The 16,623-nt window shown below is 44.3% G+C and overlaps 1 protein-coding gene across 16 annotated transcripts in view; it reads right to left on the bottom strand.

The window, feature by feature from the left end:
• TCF3 (transcription factor 3) overlaps positions 1 to 5,473 on the bottom strand; it is a 68,941-nt gene extending 63,468 nt beyond the window's left edge. For all 16 annotated transcript variants that reach the window (XM_089535489.1, XM_089535496.1, XM_089535497.1 and 13 more), the window contains exon 1: positions 4,549 to 5,473. The gene's annotated coding sequence lies outside the window, so the exon portion shown is untranslated. The remainder of the gene's footprint in view (positions 1 to 4,548) is intronic.
• Positions 5,474 to 16,623: the final 11,150 nt, after the last annotated feature.

Raw genomic sequence — 16,623 nt, 5'->3', positions numbered from 1 at the left:
GACACAAGACTGACTTCATTCTGGATTCCTTCACCCAGAAGAAGGGGAAATAGAAGAAGAGTTTATGGCCATCTCAGGACAAAGAGGTTCAGGCCTGGGCTCTTCCCCAACCCACCAGCAGGGTCCTTCCCTCCCCATCTCTCCTCCCCTTGCCCCCCTTTCTCTCCCTCCCCCCCCCCCCCAATTTAAAAATGCAGACAGACCCACCAATGCTCCTAAGAGGTCCTTTGCCTTTGCAAGAATTTAGTCTGAGGAGGCTAAAACACACACAGAGATCAAGGGAAGGGGGGCAGAAAAAAAGAAAGAGGGGGGGCAGGCCAGGCAAGAGAGGAAGAAGAAATCCCACACAAAGCCAAGTCCTGCCTCGTGCTGGAGCTCACCAGAAAAGTTTCCCCAGCAGCACACAAAGGTTCCTAGCAGCTGCTTCCCAGAAGGCCAGAGAGACACTTTTCTATAACAAGCCTGACTCTCAGACTTCTTCCTTTCCTTGCTGCCGCCCCCCCAACTTTCCCTGAAATTGGGTTCCATTGAACAGACAAGGACTCTCTTGCAGATGCCAGCAGCTGTTGTCTGGGGGGCACTTTTCTTTGGGGGTCACTGCCCCCCTGCCCCAAACTACAGCCCCCTCCCCTTCCCAACCTTGCATTTGTTTTCATTTGCCAGGGAAGCAGAGTCTACACAGAACAAGAAAAGCAAAAAACGATACAAATAAAAATGGGAAAATGCTACAAAATCCCAAAAAGCAACAATAGTCTTATTAGGTCACAACCCCAGAGCATAAAAAGGCATCATGCAAGCTTTTCTGCTTTGACCTAATAAAAGTATATCGGCACTTTTGGATTTTGTTGTATGTACCGCCACAAAGCAGCAACACTCTCTTAGGGCCTCACCTCCAACGCATTAAAAATCATCATGTAAGCTTTTTCCACTTTGGAGTTGTGGCATTATAAAAGCATCCCCACTTTGTGGGTTTTGTTGTATTTTGCCTCCACAAAGCAGCAATGCTCTTATTGGGACACAACCCTGAAGGATAAAAAGGCATCACACAAAATTTTCTGTTGGAGTTGGAATTGTGACCGCATGAAAGTACCACTGTTTTGTGGATTTGGGATTTTGTTGTATTTGCTTACACATGTTCATGTTGGGCCACAAGTCCAAAGCCGAAAAAGACATCATGCAAGCTTTTCTGGTTTGACCTAATAAATGTATCACTGCTTTGTGGGTTTGGGATGTTGTTGCATTTAGCTACACAAAGCAATGATACTCTTACTGGGCCACAACTCCAAAGCATAAACATATATCATGCAAGCTTTTCTACTCTGGAATTGTGGCCTAATAAAAGTATCGCCGCTTTGTGGATTTTGTTGTATTTTCCTGCATGGACAACATAGCTATCTCTGAATAGGATTCGTGGAGGGGGGGTTGTATTTGAAAAATTGTATTAAGCCAGAATTTAGAATGGCAAAACACAACCCAAATATAAATAAATAAGTATTGTCATGCTTAATAAATATCCAGGGAGTTGCTTCTGCAAATCTGTTTCTAGATTCTTTAAAATACATACATAAAATCAAACTAATACACAAACACACATAGGAACCCAGCATCTTTGGTGTATAGGGCAGACACACATTAAAATAGAGGGTTTATTCTAGTTTGGGATTGTTTTATTTAAGTGAGGATGTTGCATTAAACATCCAAAGGACTCTGCATCCAAATGGAAGTAACCAAAATCTCAAAAATTTGGAATGAAGAAGAATTCAGATTCGGGGAGAGAAACGTCAGAGGCGAATTTATCACTGCAACCTGAGTTGTTTGTTTTGCAAAACACACAATTCCAGGCTTAGAAAAACTTTCTTGGGGGGGTGGTGGTGTTCTTTTTCAAAGTCTTTCTGACTTTGAAAAACACATCAGAGTCCTCAAACAAACCCTCTAGCTGAGCTCCAAAGAACAGAATAATTCAACATGGTTCTATAATATATATCCTGTCATTTTATTCTGCATTTTACAACTAGGCCTCATCAACAGAATATTTGTTTAGAAGCAGAACTTGGTCTTTTCTCGGTAACGAAGACTTTGGTGGAAAATTCGGAATGGCACCAAAAGTGGCACATTTGGGTGCAAAATAATCACATAATTTGTCACCCCAAAATCTCTCTCCCCCCTCCCCCATCACACATGAAAAATAATATGCTTGAGAGACACGGTTACAAGGAAAGCTGGACCGAGATGGAAGCAAATAGCAATATTCACAGAATATTCTTGCAATGGGGATATTTAAAAATAGTTCCGGTGTGCACCTCTTCATCCCAGATAAAGACTTTAGAGAGGGAAGCTGGACTCAAGCTGCTGTAGAAACAAGAATTGTGGGGGGCAAAGGAAGCGATTTTGAAATATGTTGATTGGAACAGTGAAATTTTCACAATATTTCTAAATTGGTACATTGCTTCCTCAGCACAAGACCATTAAGATGGGGTCAAACTGGAGGAGGAGGAAGAAGACTGCAAGAAACAAGAATCTTGGAAGAAATAGGAATGTGTAAAGGCTTACATCTGAATGCTGACATTTTAAAATATTATGTACAGATCACATTTCTCTTGAGAGGGACTGTTCAGAGAGTTGCTTCCAGCTTCAAGGAGAAGAAGCATGAATGCACCATCATAACATCCAAAGCCCACCAAGTTTTGTAGATTGTCGATGTTATTGTACTTGCTATGTCTCCTAGAAGCAGGAATGTTAAAGGGAAGGGAGGGGGGGGTCAGGCATATTTAAGAAACATTAAAGAGGATCCTTAACATATTTGACCAATGCAAAGATTACACTTCTCCCCATTACAACAAGGCAGTGAAAAAGAGAACTGGGATCCCAGTTGGAGGAAAAAGAGAAATACTGAAAAGGTGAGAAGAAATGATAGATTATGGACCACCTTCTCAGTCTGTTTGGGAACCAGGATTATTTGGGGGGGGGTGCCTAATAGGGCATAGGGTTACCCCCCCCCAAAGTTAATGCTGTTGTGTGTCTTCAAGTCCTTTCATGGGATTTTTCATGGCAAGATGTGCTCAGAGGGTTTTTTGCCATTGCTGAGGCTGAGAGAGTGTGACCTGGCCAAGGTCACCCACTCCAACAGGAGCGGCCCATTCCCACTGGTCCTCTTTGCTTGTCCTTTGGGGGGGGGGAATGAGACTGTGGGGGGGAGGTCAGGAATTGGGGGAGGAGGAGGAAGAAAGAACAACACAGATCTGGGATTTAAATGGGGGATTATGATGTAACCACAGATAGCAAACTGCTGGGAGCTTTCCTTTGCTGAAAGGGGTCTAGGGAGCCTTTTTTTTTTAAAGAGAAGCATATGGTTTTTTTTGGGGGGGGGGTGAGCTTTGGATCCTGTCTTACTTACTCCTCAAAGAACACCCATGGGGAGGGGGCAACAAAAAATTGAAATTGCATCAGCCTGATTTAATGCCCTTGGGGTTTCAATAGGTCTACTTGGAAGGAGTCTCTCCATCAACCTGCCCCCCCCCCAAAAAAAAAAAAGTCTTCCAAAGTGGGGCCAGGCCAAAATGAAGACAATGCTGGATGTTCTGAAAATATTAAAAACAAACCCAAACGCTCTGCTCCAAGCAGTCCTCTGTCTCTTTCTTTACATATTGAAACTTTCTTAAAGTTTGCATACTTTATAGAGGAGGAGATATTTAAACTCTCTCTTGCCCCCCCCCTTTAAAATAAGAATTCATAATTCCAACCTGCCCCCCCTCCTTTTCCAGGAAGGACTCCAGCAGAAGGAGTCCTCTCTTTTTAACTACAATAAACTGCATAAAGGGAAGGAAATGGGGGTGGAGGGTGGTCTCCCCAAAATAAACTTCCCAACAATTTTAAAGAGTCCCCAAAAGTCCTCCCCCCTATTCAATCCTACCCCAAATAATGGGGGTGGGAAAGACAAGAGTGTCCCTTATTATCCCCCCCTCCAGTATTTGTTTCTATTATCTTCCAGACGAATGAATTTTAATACCACTTTGGGGGGGGGGAATAAGAGAGAGAGCTGGGCAAACAACCCCCACCCCAAGTCCCTGCTTCTATTTACTTCCAGACGAATTATTTGTTATAATAAATGGGGGGGGGGGGATAAGAGAGAGAGGGGTGGACAAACAAGCCCCCCAAGTTCTCCTATTAATGTTCCTACCACTTTTTTGGGAGGGGAGAGCTATAAGAGAGGGGGCTGGTGAGCAAACAAGTGGTGATAAAACTTAAGGAAAGGTTTAAATGGATCAATATATTAACGGGGGGGAGGAGGAAGAGTGGGGGGGCGAAGAAGTTGGTCATAAAACTTAAGGGAAAGAATGCAAGGAAATCAGTTGATAAACTGGAGGGGGGGAAGAAGAAGTGGTCGTGAAATGTAAGGAAGAATGAAAAGAAAACCCACTGACGAAGTGGGGAGGGGGAGAAAAGAGGTGGTGGAAGATGAGCCCCCCAAGTTGAAGTGGAACGAGATGCCCCCCCCCCCGAAAGTCCAAGACAAAAGCAGGAGTTTGCCTGGCTCCAAGGCCCACTCACCTGGTGCGGAGCTTTGGGGGGGCTGGGGAGCGAGGCGAGGGGGGTCACATCCAGGCCCGGGGGGTGCTGGGTCCCCGGGGGGCAGCCAGGGTGGCCCCCTCCGGCGCTCCTATTGTTCTCTCCGGCGGAGGGGAGGGCAGGGCAGGGGAGGGGAGGGGAAGAAAGGGCAGCAGAGCAGGCAGGGAGAAGAGGAGCCGAGGAGGGGGCCTGGGGGAAACAGGGTGGGAAAGAGTAAGAACACTAACAACAACAACAACAACAATAACGAGGGGGGACGGAAACGGCTACAAAGTAACGAAGGAAAGCAAGCAAGCAAAGAAAGGAGTAAAGGAGGAGGAGGAAGAGGAGGAGGAAGGGGGGAGGAAAAAGAAAGAGGAGCGCGTCTCCTGGCGAAGAACGTTGAGCCCCGCGACGTTCGATCCGTTTGCGTTCTGAGTCCCGGGAACGTTCGATTCCCTTTGATGTGCCCCCCTCCTGCTCCTGCTCCTGCTCCTGCTCCTCCTCAAGGTTCCATCCGCTCCCGGGGAGCCTCCAGGAGAGAAGCGGGAAAGAGCGCCCCGGAGCAGGGCAGAGGGAAAGGGGAGCTTAAGGAATTCTTTCTTTCTCTCGCTTCTTCTCTAAAGCGCTTGGGATCCGCTCTGGAAGGCGCGGGCCTGGCTTTCTGGGCCTGGCTTCATCTGGGCTGGCTGATGGTGGCTTCTTCCTGCTGGGGTCCCTTGTCTCTCTCTTCCTCCCCCTGCTTTCTCGCTCGCTCTCTCTCTTTCTTCGTCCTCCTCCTCTTCTTCTCTCTGGCCCCCTCCCCTCGCTGGCTGGCTGGCTGGCTGGCTGGCTGGGGGAGTCGCCTGGGCGCCCCCTTCTTCTTCTTCTTCTCCTTCTCCTCCTTCTCCTCTCTTGCTTTCTCACATCCACGCATCAAGGCCTCGCCTCCCTCCTCCTCCGAGGTATCCTTCCGCTGCCATTGCTAGACCAGCTGCACAACTCTTCTCCCCCCCCCCCCCAAAAAAAGAAAGGAAATTGGGGAAGGGAGGGAGTTGGAAGGGGGATCTTTCAACACCCTCAAATGGAAAGGGAGTGCCAGCATTTAGGGGGCTTCAGAAAGGTTTGCTATCCCTTCTCCCAAAACAAACACACACAGAAGTCCTTAGGGTTGGTTTGGGGTTTTTTTTGCACCCCTCCCCTTTATTCCAAAACATTTGCCATATTATCCAGCCGACTTTGGAGCAACTCCATGGACGTCCTATGTTTTCCCAAGGCAAGGTGGTTTTGAAGCCAGTTCCTTCCTCTGAAATGGAGTTTGGAGTATCTGGTGTTTCTTGGCACGGTCTCCCATCCAAGGACTAACCAGGGCTGGCCCTGCTGAGCTTCCAGGTGGGATCTGGTGCCCTTGGGGTATTTAGGCCCATGGGATGCATAGGGCTGTATGGGACTAGGACTCCAGAGAGGAGGGTTTGGTTCCCCAACTCTGCCCTAAAACCCACCGGGGAAGGCAGGGGCAAACCCCCTCTGAGCAAATGCTGGAGGTTAGCAAATGGGAGGAATTTCTCTCTAATTCAAATGAAAAGAAAGTGGGGCCAGAACGCATTCACTTAAAGTCGCTAGTTTAGCGCAATTACATGAATTGCGTTTGAACTGGCATGCCATTGCCCAAATTTGCGTGTGGCAGTCTCTCATGCAATAACATGAAACCCCATGATTGTCTTCAGACTGACTTCCCATTGCCCGAATTTGTGTGTAGTGGGTTATCGCACAATAACGTTAAACCCCATGATTGCGTTCAGATTGCCATTGGATTATACTTCCAATTCCCCTTGTCTGATAAACTACTCTGCCAAGAAAACCCCAGGAGAAATCGGAAATGATTTGAAGGCGCACAACAACCCTTGATCAGCCATTGAACAGAGAACGTGGCCCAAGGTCACCCAAGGGGTTTTTAGCTGCATCCGCACTGCAGAGATAATCCAGTTTGGCACCACTTTAACTGCTGTGGCTCAATGGTATGGATTTCTGGGTTTTGTAGTTTTGTAAGACATTTATCCTTCTGGTCATTGGTGCCACAATAAACAATTCCCAGGATTCCCTAGCACAGCCAGGGCACTAAAGTGGTGTCAAACGGGATTATTTCTGCATTTCTGGGTTATTTCAGCCTCTGTGTCTCCATGAGTATTAGAATGGAATAGATATGTGGTTGGATGGCACTGCCCAGAATCCTTATTGGGCAGGCTAGCTGGGGGGACTGCTGGGGGTTGCAGTCCAGCAACATCTGGAGGGCCACAGGGATGTGGAAAGTGTGGTTGTCGTGGGGTATTTTCATTAAAAGGCCATATTAATCCTCTGCCCACCTGCATTCTCTGTTCCTAGATGTTGCCTCCATTTCAAAGACAGACCATTTGACCGCAACAGCCGCCGAGGAGAATGTTCGGAGTATCTTCACACAACTGGCACACAAAGTTGTTGGCCCCTGTTTTTCAAAGGTAGCCTGTCCACTAAGCAAAGGATGGCAGTCATTGTGGTGTGTGGTATTGGACTTTCACTCCACTGCAATCCCAGGTTTAGCTGCAGTGGCTACATCTTACAGAATGATGGGATTTGTAGTTTGGGGAGGCACTAGAGCTCACTGGCTGAGAGTCCCAAGTACCCCTCTCTCCCAACATGGCTATTAAAGTGGAACCATAGTGTTATAGTTGTGTACATGTAGGAGAACTGGGGTGCCTCTACTCTGTAAAAACAGTGCAGTTTGACACCACTTTAACTGCCATGGCTCCATAATTACAGAAACCTAGGGATTTGTAGTTTGGTGAGGCACCAGCATGCATTAGCAGAGAAAGCTAAAGACCTTTTGGAACTACAAATCCCAGGATTCCATAGCTACAGCATTTAAGATGGTGCATTATGTTCAAATTTGGAAGATGAGATGTTGCAATTCTGTGATTAGGCCAAAGCAAATTGACAAAATTTCTGAGCCAGTTGTGACTTGGAAGAGTTGTTACTTTTGACTACAAGTTCCAAAATCCCTGAGCCAGCACTGGCCAAGGTGGCCGGGGGAAGCTGGGAGCTGGAGTCTAAATAAGTTAATTTTCCAGACTCTGTGTATATATACGCAGAAATAAGGAGGACAGAAAAGTATGTGCAGCAGCTTCAACGGTGTGAAAATTTGTACCTCTAGAAACGTTGGCCTACAATTTCCTTCAGCATCTCTTAAAAGCATATTTAAACCTCATCTAGAGGCTCCCTTCTCCTAAATTCTTGGGACCAGAAGTGTTTGGGATTTGGGTTTATTTTTGGATTTTGAAACCAGATATCTTGGCAGTAAGACCCAAGTCCAAACATAAAATTCTTTGATGCTTCATGTGCGCCTTATACACACAGTCTGGAGGTAATTTTTACACACAATATTTTAAATAATTTTATGCATGAAACAAATAAACACAGAACCATCAGAAAGCAAAGGTGTCACTCTCTCATCTGTCCAAGTGGACAATGTTGTATTATGGGATATTTATGATTTTTGAAATTTTGCATAAGTGAGACTCGGTCTATACATACACACGCACACACACACACACAGAGAGATATACACACAGTGGTCCCTTCACATTTGCTGGGGTTAGGGGTGAAGGACCCCCGCAAATGTGAGAAAACTACAAATTAAACAACCACTATTCTTTTTACTTAAGAGAACACCTCTCTAGGAATCTCCTGGTCCTCCAGTGCAACTCTGTGGTCAACATCTGCCAGAAGTTGATCACAGAATCATGCTGGAGGACCTACAAATGCCCAGAGAAGTGTTTTCTCTAGGAACTTGTAGGCTGTCCAGCACAAGTCTATGGTCATCTGGAAGACCTAATTCCTAGAGAGAAAATTATTAATCAAAACCGCAAAGATTCAAGTCCACAAAAGTCAAAGCCATAAAAATGTGGGAGGCTGATTTTGTGTGTGTATGTGTGTAGGTTGAGTCTTATGCCAAATTTTGCTTATGTAATATATATATATATATTTCCAATGTTGCACTGAGTTTCTTGTCCCACAATAGACACCTTTTAATTTGTAAAAAAAAAAAGTAAGAAAGAAAAGAATACCCCCCCAAACAAAACTCAAGTGAAATATTGTTTTTGGAAACTATATTTTCCCAGCGTTGCTCCAAGCCTCTTCTTTAAAATTATCTATCTGTCTATTTAACAAATGTGTAACTAGATATTTATTTTAAGTGCTGTGGGCGTGGCCTATGATGAGTGGGAGGAGCCTGGGAGGAGCCACAGCAAACCTTGGAGGGATGCGAACTATTTTTTTTTCCAGGCGGAGGGACACACTCAAAAGTCGCAGTGAGAAAGAGAGAAAGCAGCGTGACGAAATGGGAGCACCGGAGAGATGGAATGATAAGGCCTGGGGCGGCGTCCAATCAGAGGCCACGGTGGCCCTGAGTAGCAGGAGGCCTGGCCAATCAGAGACGGCTCTCTCCTTTTTTGCCCCCCCTCCCATCCTACTGACTGCCTAACCCTGCAAAGCCCTTCTGAGCAAAGGGGGAGGCCTTGCAGGCAGCTGCTGCACTCCTTCGTTTCACAGCTCCCTCCTGCACTGGATTTGTGCAATATTTTTATTTTGAGTGTGTGTATCTGTGTTTAGCACTTTTGCCTATTGAAAAATATGAATGGGTAGGGGAGCCAAGGGTTGGCCTACGACTCTGGAGACCAGGGTTCGAATCTCGACTTCGCCATGGAAACACATTGTCTGACCTTGGGCAAGTCACACTCTCTCAGCCTCAGGGGAAAGCAATGGCAAACCTCCACTAAACAACTCCTGCTGAGGAAACCCTATGATAGGTTGGCTTTAGAGTCTACATAGACCCTAAGACCAACCCATCATAGGGTTTTCTCGGTAGGAGTTGTTTAATGAAGGTACACAACACACACAGGGGAGCCCACCAAGGGGCTTAAATAAATAAACTAATGACTCAAACGAACCTGAAACTGAGATAACTCGCTTCTGAGTTAGTTGAGTGCAAACTACTTTTGCGCTTTGAACTCAGGTTTGAAGGAATTAAAACTGAGGAGAGAAGGAGAAAGCGAGAGGCAGATAGGGAAACCAGGACATTTTAAAAGGAGCTGGAAAAGTGGGAAGGAGGAGGATGAATCGAGTCTGTCCCTGCCAAATTGGGTTAATACTGAAAAAAACCCTTCAATGCCTTCAAAAAGTCCTTCAAAATTTCTAGCATTGCAATGACTTAAAAGTTCAGTTGATAAAAAGAGAGCGAAGAGGCAAACAAAGCAACCAAGGGAGCATGAAAATTGCAAATAGAAATGTGAACAGTTTTCAGTGTTTCCTGCCCAACAAGGCTAGAAATTTCAAGACTGCGTTGAAAGTTTCATTTTAGTGACAAAATTCATATTTGGGGGCCAATGCCCTTGTTTTGCTCCTTCCGCAAAACTGCTCTCCTGTATATGTGGTTTTGCATGTTATTTTGAGTGCATTAGGAGTGCATTCTTCTATCTTCTAACATATTTCCACAGATTTTGCTTCTAAAGAAGTGGAGAGGAGTGGTGGATATGATAGAAAAGCTACATTGTAGAAATAATGCACTTTGACACCACCTTAAGTTCTGTAGCTCCATCCTATGGAATCCAGGAATTTGCAGTTTTACACAGTTTTAGCTTTCCCTGCCAAAGAGTGCGGGATCCTCACCAAACTACAAATCCCATGTTTCTGTAGGATGGAGCCATGGCAGTTAAAGTGGTGTCAAACTGCATTATTTCTATAATGGAGAATAAGCGCTTAATAGATTTAAACTTACCTTTCCTCCTTTCTTTGATACATTAATTACATTTTTATTGTGACATTTGATAGCATTTTAACCATTACTTTGACCTTGCTTTCAATGCTACTCAGATTGTTTTCCCCAAAAACAGAAGAAACACAGAATGTATTGCATTAAAATCAAATCAAAATCTATCAACTAAAGCAGTTGATAGATGTTGTTTTTATTTTAATGCAATACATTCTGTGTTTCTCTTGTTTCAGGATGGGTGGGATGTACCTGCAATTATTTAAAATTAATAATGATTTCATATCCTCCAGCAGAGACAGTATGGTCCCTTGGTTTGAGTGTTGGACTACGATTCTGGAGACCAGGGTTCGATTCCCCACTTAGCCATGGGTAAGTCACACTCTCTCAGCCTCAGGGAAGGCAATGACAAACTTCCTCTGAACCAATCTTACCAAGAAAACCCCAGGATAGAGTTGCCATAAGTTAGAAATGACTTGAAAGGACACAACAACAACATCTTCCAACATTTCACAGATGAAAACCAGGACATGTGAGGTTAAGCAACATCAGAGTTTGGTCAAGATGGCAAAAAGGTATTTTTGTAGAAAGACACACAAGGCAGGAGAGGTGCAGCGGCTTGCTTTTGCCTGAGCCAACTAGGAAGGACAAGATTCACCTCCTCTTATTTTCTCCGCTAAGTTAATAGAATGCAATCTACTTTTGCACTTCAAACTCAGTTTGCAGCAATGGAAGTGGACCAAGGTAGGAGAAGAGAGAGAAACTACAGTTGACCCTCTGCCTTTGTGGCTTTCACTTTTGCAGATTTGATTATTTGCAGTTTTGATTAGTATGTTCTCTCTAGGAATCTCTAGGTCCTCCAGCGCAGCTCTGCCAGACCATAGAGTTGTGGTGGTGAACCTAAAAGTTCCTAGAGAAGAAACTTCTCTAGGCATTTGTAGGTCCTCCAGCATGATTATATGGTCAGCTTCTGGCAGATCTTGACCACAGAGTTGCACCGGAGGACCTCGAAATTCCTAGAGGAAAAGGTAAAAAGAATAGTGGTTTTTAAAAATGTATTTGCAGTTTTCCCACATTCATGGGGGTCCTTCACCCCAACCTCTGCAATGTGGAGGGACCACTGTAGAACATTTTGAAAGCACCTGAGAAAGTGGGATGGCAGAGGATTATTTGAGAACTGCCAAATCAAGACCATTGAAGGGTATGCAATCTGTCTGTCAACATTTTGCCTTCAAACCATAAAAACATTTCTGGTTTCTCTGCTCTCATAGCAGCTGCAGAGACTTCCAAAACTTTAATTTAGTAGTTTACTCTTCTGCCCTCCCCTCTGCCTTTCCTCAGCAGGGCTCTGTGGCAAACGAAAAGCCAATCTGTCTGGCTTTTCTGGGGCTGATTCATAGACCAGTGGTGGAGAGAAAAGAAAGAAAGAATGAAAGAGAGAGAGAGAGAGGGAGGGAGGGAGGGAGGGAGGGAGAGAAAAATGGGAGGGGGAAGTGTAGGATCACTTTGGAGAAAAATAGGGGGAGGGGAGAGGCAAGGTCTGCGTTTGTTAAAGCTGTAGTTACAACCCACCCCTTCCTACTTTCTCTAGAAGCAAGAGGGGCTGGCATCAGACTTGTATTAATTGCAAACTACAGTTTTCTTTCAGGGCAGCTGAGAAAGACTCTTTTCTATAGATTGCTGAGGGGGGAAAACATGCCGGAATCCTTTCCCAACTTGCACCAGAGTTTGGCAAAGTTGGGAGACTTGAATCAGATGGCGTACCTTTCAACTATCCTGATAGCAGAGGGACAGTCCTGTTTAATCCTCTGCCATCCCACTTTTTCAGATGTTTTTAAAATGCCCCAGTTTCTCCCCCCATCAGCTTATTTCCATTGAGTTCAAACTTCACTTCAGGCTGTGTGATGCTCCTTTTTTCATCCCACTTGGTGTAACTGAACCTTGCCACTGTGCCTGAATCAAAGACTTAGCTGAATCACTTGCCTTGTGACAGGACAAAAGTCAAAGCAGATACTCATCCAGAGCTACACAGGGGAGACCAGTGGTTCTCAACCCTCCTAATGCCACGACCCTTTAATACAGTTCCTCACGTTGTGGTGACCCCCAACCATAAAATTATTTTTGTTGCTACTTCATAAATATGTGTTTTCCAATGGTCTTATGTGACCCCTGTGAAAGGGTCATTTGACCCCCAAAGGGGTCACGACCCACAGGTTGAGAATGATTGGTCTAGATAGATGTGTAGACTATCTATCTGTCTATCATCTTATTAAAATATTTATACCCTGCCCTAATCCGGGGATCTCAGTGACCACATTGATGAGCATCTGTAAAATATTTGAAATGCTTTCTTTCATGCCCATGACAAGTCCTCTTGAAACAGTAGGATGCAATTAGAAAGGGAGTCATTTTGCAAGAATTTTCTCCAGAGCTTCAACAGCCCAGTGCTGGCGTTCCCCTATTTCTCAGACAGGGCCTGACTATCCCAAAGGCACCAGCTATTATAGGTTTATGTGGGGGTTTGGGGCTATGTGGTCATGTTCTTCATACTGAGGAGGAAGCTAGCTTGTTTTCTGCTGCTCCAGAGAACAGGACCCGGAACAATGGATGCAAGCTCCAGGAAAAGAGATTCCACCTCAACATTAGGAGGACCTTCCTGACAGTGGAACACATTCCCTCGGAGTGCAGTGGAGTCTCCTTTCTTGGAGGTCTTTAAATAGAGGCTGGATGGCCATCTGTCGGGGATGCTTTGATTGAGAGTTCCTGCATGGCAAAATGGGGTTGGACTGGATGGCCCTTGGGGTCTCTTCCAACTCTATAATTCTATGATTCCATTATTCTAGAAGAGTTTATTTCTGATGTTTCGCCTGCATCTGTGCCTGGCATTTGCACTGCATTAGTTGCAGGCGAAACGTCAAGAATAAGCGTCAGGAATAAACATGGCCACATAGCCCGAAAACCCCACAAAAAACTATGTACGCTGGCCATAAAAGCCTTTGATTTTGCACCAGATATTGTCTAATCTTGGAAGCGAAGCAGGGTCTGCCCTAGTTAGAACTTGGACAGGAGTCTGCCAACGAATGCCAGGTGCAGTAGATGGTATTTCAGAGGAAGGAACTGGCAAAACCACCTCTGAGGATTCCTTTGAAATTCAGGGGGACACCATAAATCAACAGGCAACTGGAAGGCACACACGTGTGCAAATGTCTTACATACCTGTACTGGTTTGGAATAAATCTCTTGTGAGATCACGATGGTCCATAGTTTGGAAACCAAGCCTTAGGAGGAGCTGTTGATGGATTTGGATATTTTTTAACCTGGAATAGAGAAGATGGAGTGGTGATGTGAGAACCATCTCTCAATATCTGAAGGGACGTCATGTAGAAGATGGAGTGAGCTTGTTTTCTGCTGCTCCAGAGACTAGGGGTGCATCTACACTATAGAAATAATACAGCTTGTCACCACTTTAAATACTGTAGCTCCATCCCATGGAATCCTGGGATTTGAAGTTTTACCAGTCTTTAGCCTTCTCTGCCAAAGAGTGCTGGTGTCTCACCAAACTACAAATCCTAGGATTCTATTGGGTGAAGCCATGACAGTTAAAGTGTCATCAAACTGCATTATTTCTACAGTACAGTTGCACCCTTTGACACAAATGAATGTTTTAATGCTACAGGAAAAGAGGTTCCACCTAAATTTTAGATGCCACAGTGCTGGTCCAACTTTGGCAAATTTTGGAGATAGGTTTCTTTATTTTACTTGGCAGCCCTGCTTCTGGTCTTTGTGTTTCCTTTTTCTTAAAGGCATAGCTCAGAAGCAGGGTTGCCAATTGAAATAAATACAGGGCCCTTGTCCCTTTAATGCTTAGAAGAGAGAATTTCAGCAGGTGTTGCTTTAATTCCTTGAAAAGCAAGACCTTCTGAATTTTTCCTCTTTTGCACAACTGTCAGGAGACTTGTCCTTTGGCTATCCCTAGCCAGAAGAGGAATTTCTGTTGTTCTTTTGATGCCTTCTGCTCAAATAAGGTTGCCATCTAGTTTTGGGTCTGCATTCCCATCTTATAGGAAACCTTCTACATCCCAACAAAGAAACTATCATCAGGATGAGACCTGGACTTTTAGCTTCTGGACTGCCATGTCTATACAGCTGAGGTAGACTGCACCTCCTAAGGAAGATTTGCATTAGCTGCAATGAATCACATGCCTCAGGTAGGCTTCTCTTGTTAAGAAGGATTTGCTTTGGTTGGAATGAATCATATGCCTTAGGTAGACTGCTCCTGTTAAGAAGGATTTGCATTGGCTGCAATGAATCACGTTGCCTCTGATTTTCCTAGAGGATGATCTTTCCTACATTGGGGTTCTGTTAACAGCATTTGGCATGCATTGGGTTCAAATTCCCAGCATTGCTAGGAGGTGGGACTGGATGCCTTGTGTTGCTTCTACCAACCCTATGATTCCTTCATGCATGCAACAAGTCGAGAACCAGACAAATGTTGCACAACTTCACTCTCTCCAACATTTTATAGATGAAAACTGGGACACATCTGGCCATGCAATTTCACAGTCTGGGCAAGATGGCAGATGTTTTTAATGAGGAAGGAGAGAAAAGCGAGGAGAGGATGCCGCAGTTTGCTTTTGCCTGAACATCTGGAGAAAAGTAACATTCTGTCTCTTCCTTTCCTGTCCTTGCAGAATTAATGGAGTGCAAATTGCTTTTCCTGCTTTGAACTCAGGGTGCATCCACACTGTAGAAATAATGCAGTTTGACACCACTTTAATTGCCATGGCACCATCCTATGGATTTGTGGTTTTGTGAGGCACCAGCACTGTTTGGCAGAAAAAGCTAAAGACCTTGTAAAACTACAAATCCCAGGGTTCCATATGATGCAGCCGCAGCCTTTAAAGCGGTGTCAGACTTCAATATTTTTGTAGTGTAGACACATTATTTCTACAGTGTCAAACTACATTATTCCTACAGTGTAGATGCACCTTTTATCATCCGTATTAACATTTTGGCTACTGCTGACAGAGGTTGCATCTACACTGAGGAAATAATGCAGTTTGACACCACTTTAACTGCCCTAGTTCCATCCTACAGAACCCTGGGATTTGTAGTTTGGTGAGGCGCCAGCCCTCTTGGGCAGAGAAGGCTTGTGAAACTACAACTCTCAATTCTGTACAATTCTGGGATTTGTAGCTTTGTGAGATATTGAGCCTTCTCTGTCAGAGAGCTCCGGTGCCACAACAAACTACAAATCCCAGGATTCAATAGGGTGGAGCTGCCATACTTAAAGTGGCATCAGACTGCGTTATTTCTACGGTGCAGATGCTCTCTACATAGAGGATTTTAAACCCCTTTCTTACACTTTGCAACATCCTTTGATTCCTTTTATAGCTACCTTGATTCCCATTTTGGGGGAAAGGCAAGATATAAATCCAATAAATAAACAGACAAATAAATAAATAAATAAATAAATAAATAAATAAATAAAATTTCATTTGAGTCCCATATGAGGACACAGAAATGTCAAACCACAGACTATGGGGCTCCATGCAGAATGGAGCAAATCTGAGGTAATTTTTTAGGAGCTGTAATGCCAAATTCCTATAAAACCAGCATATACACATACATACATACTTATATGGGTTTATGTAGGATGGATATGTAGAATAGAGCAAATCTGAGGTAATTTTTTAGGAGCTGTAATGCCAAATTCCTATAAAACCAGCATATACACATACATACATACTTATATGGGTTTATGTAGGATGGATATGTAGAATAGAGCAAATCTGAGGTAATTTTTTGGGAGCTGGAATGCTAAATTCCTATAAAAGTAGTTTACATATTCACACACACACACACACACACGCACTTGGTATTTTAATGTATTTAAATGCTGTTTAAAGTTGTAAGCCACCTTGATCGAATTGGGGAGGCGGGATATAAATAATAATAATAATAATAATAATTGTATGGTTTTATGAAGGATGGATATGTAGAATGGAGCAAATCTGAGGTAATTTTTTGGGAGCTGGAACGCCAAATTCCTATAAAAACAACACACACACTTTGGTATTCTGGCTCCCAAAAAATTACCTCAGATTTGCTTACATCTGTCTCAGCTATGTGTATATGTGTGTGAGTGTCTGTACACACATGTATATATAGTTTTTGCTAACCCTAGTATAGTTTTGGAGGCCTGTGTTATGGGTCGATCAGTGGGTATCTGTGCCCTTTGTTCCTCGCCCAGAGGTTTTGCACGCCTCTTCCGAGCAGCCCTGAGGAATAAAACTTTA

The sequence above is a fragment of the Sceloporus occidentalis genome, unplaced genomic scaffold, assembly GCF_023333645.1.
Source record: "Sceloporus occidentalis isolate IW3139 unplaced genomic scaffold, rSceOcc1.0.p SCAF_8, whole genome shotgun sequence".
In the NCBI taxonomy this organism is placed as follows: Eukaryota; Metazoa; Chordata; class Lepidosauria; order Squamata; family Phrynosomatidae; genus Sceloporus; species Sceloporus occidentalis.
Note: the sequence above shows the minus strand (reverse complement) of the source record. Positions and strands in the feature narration are given on the sequence as shown.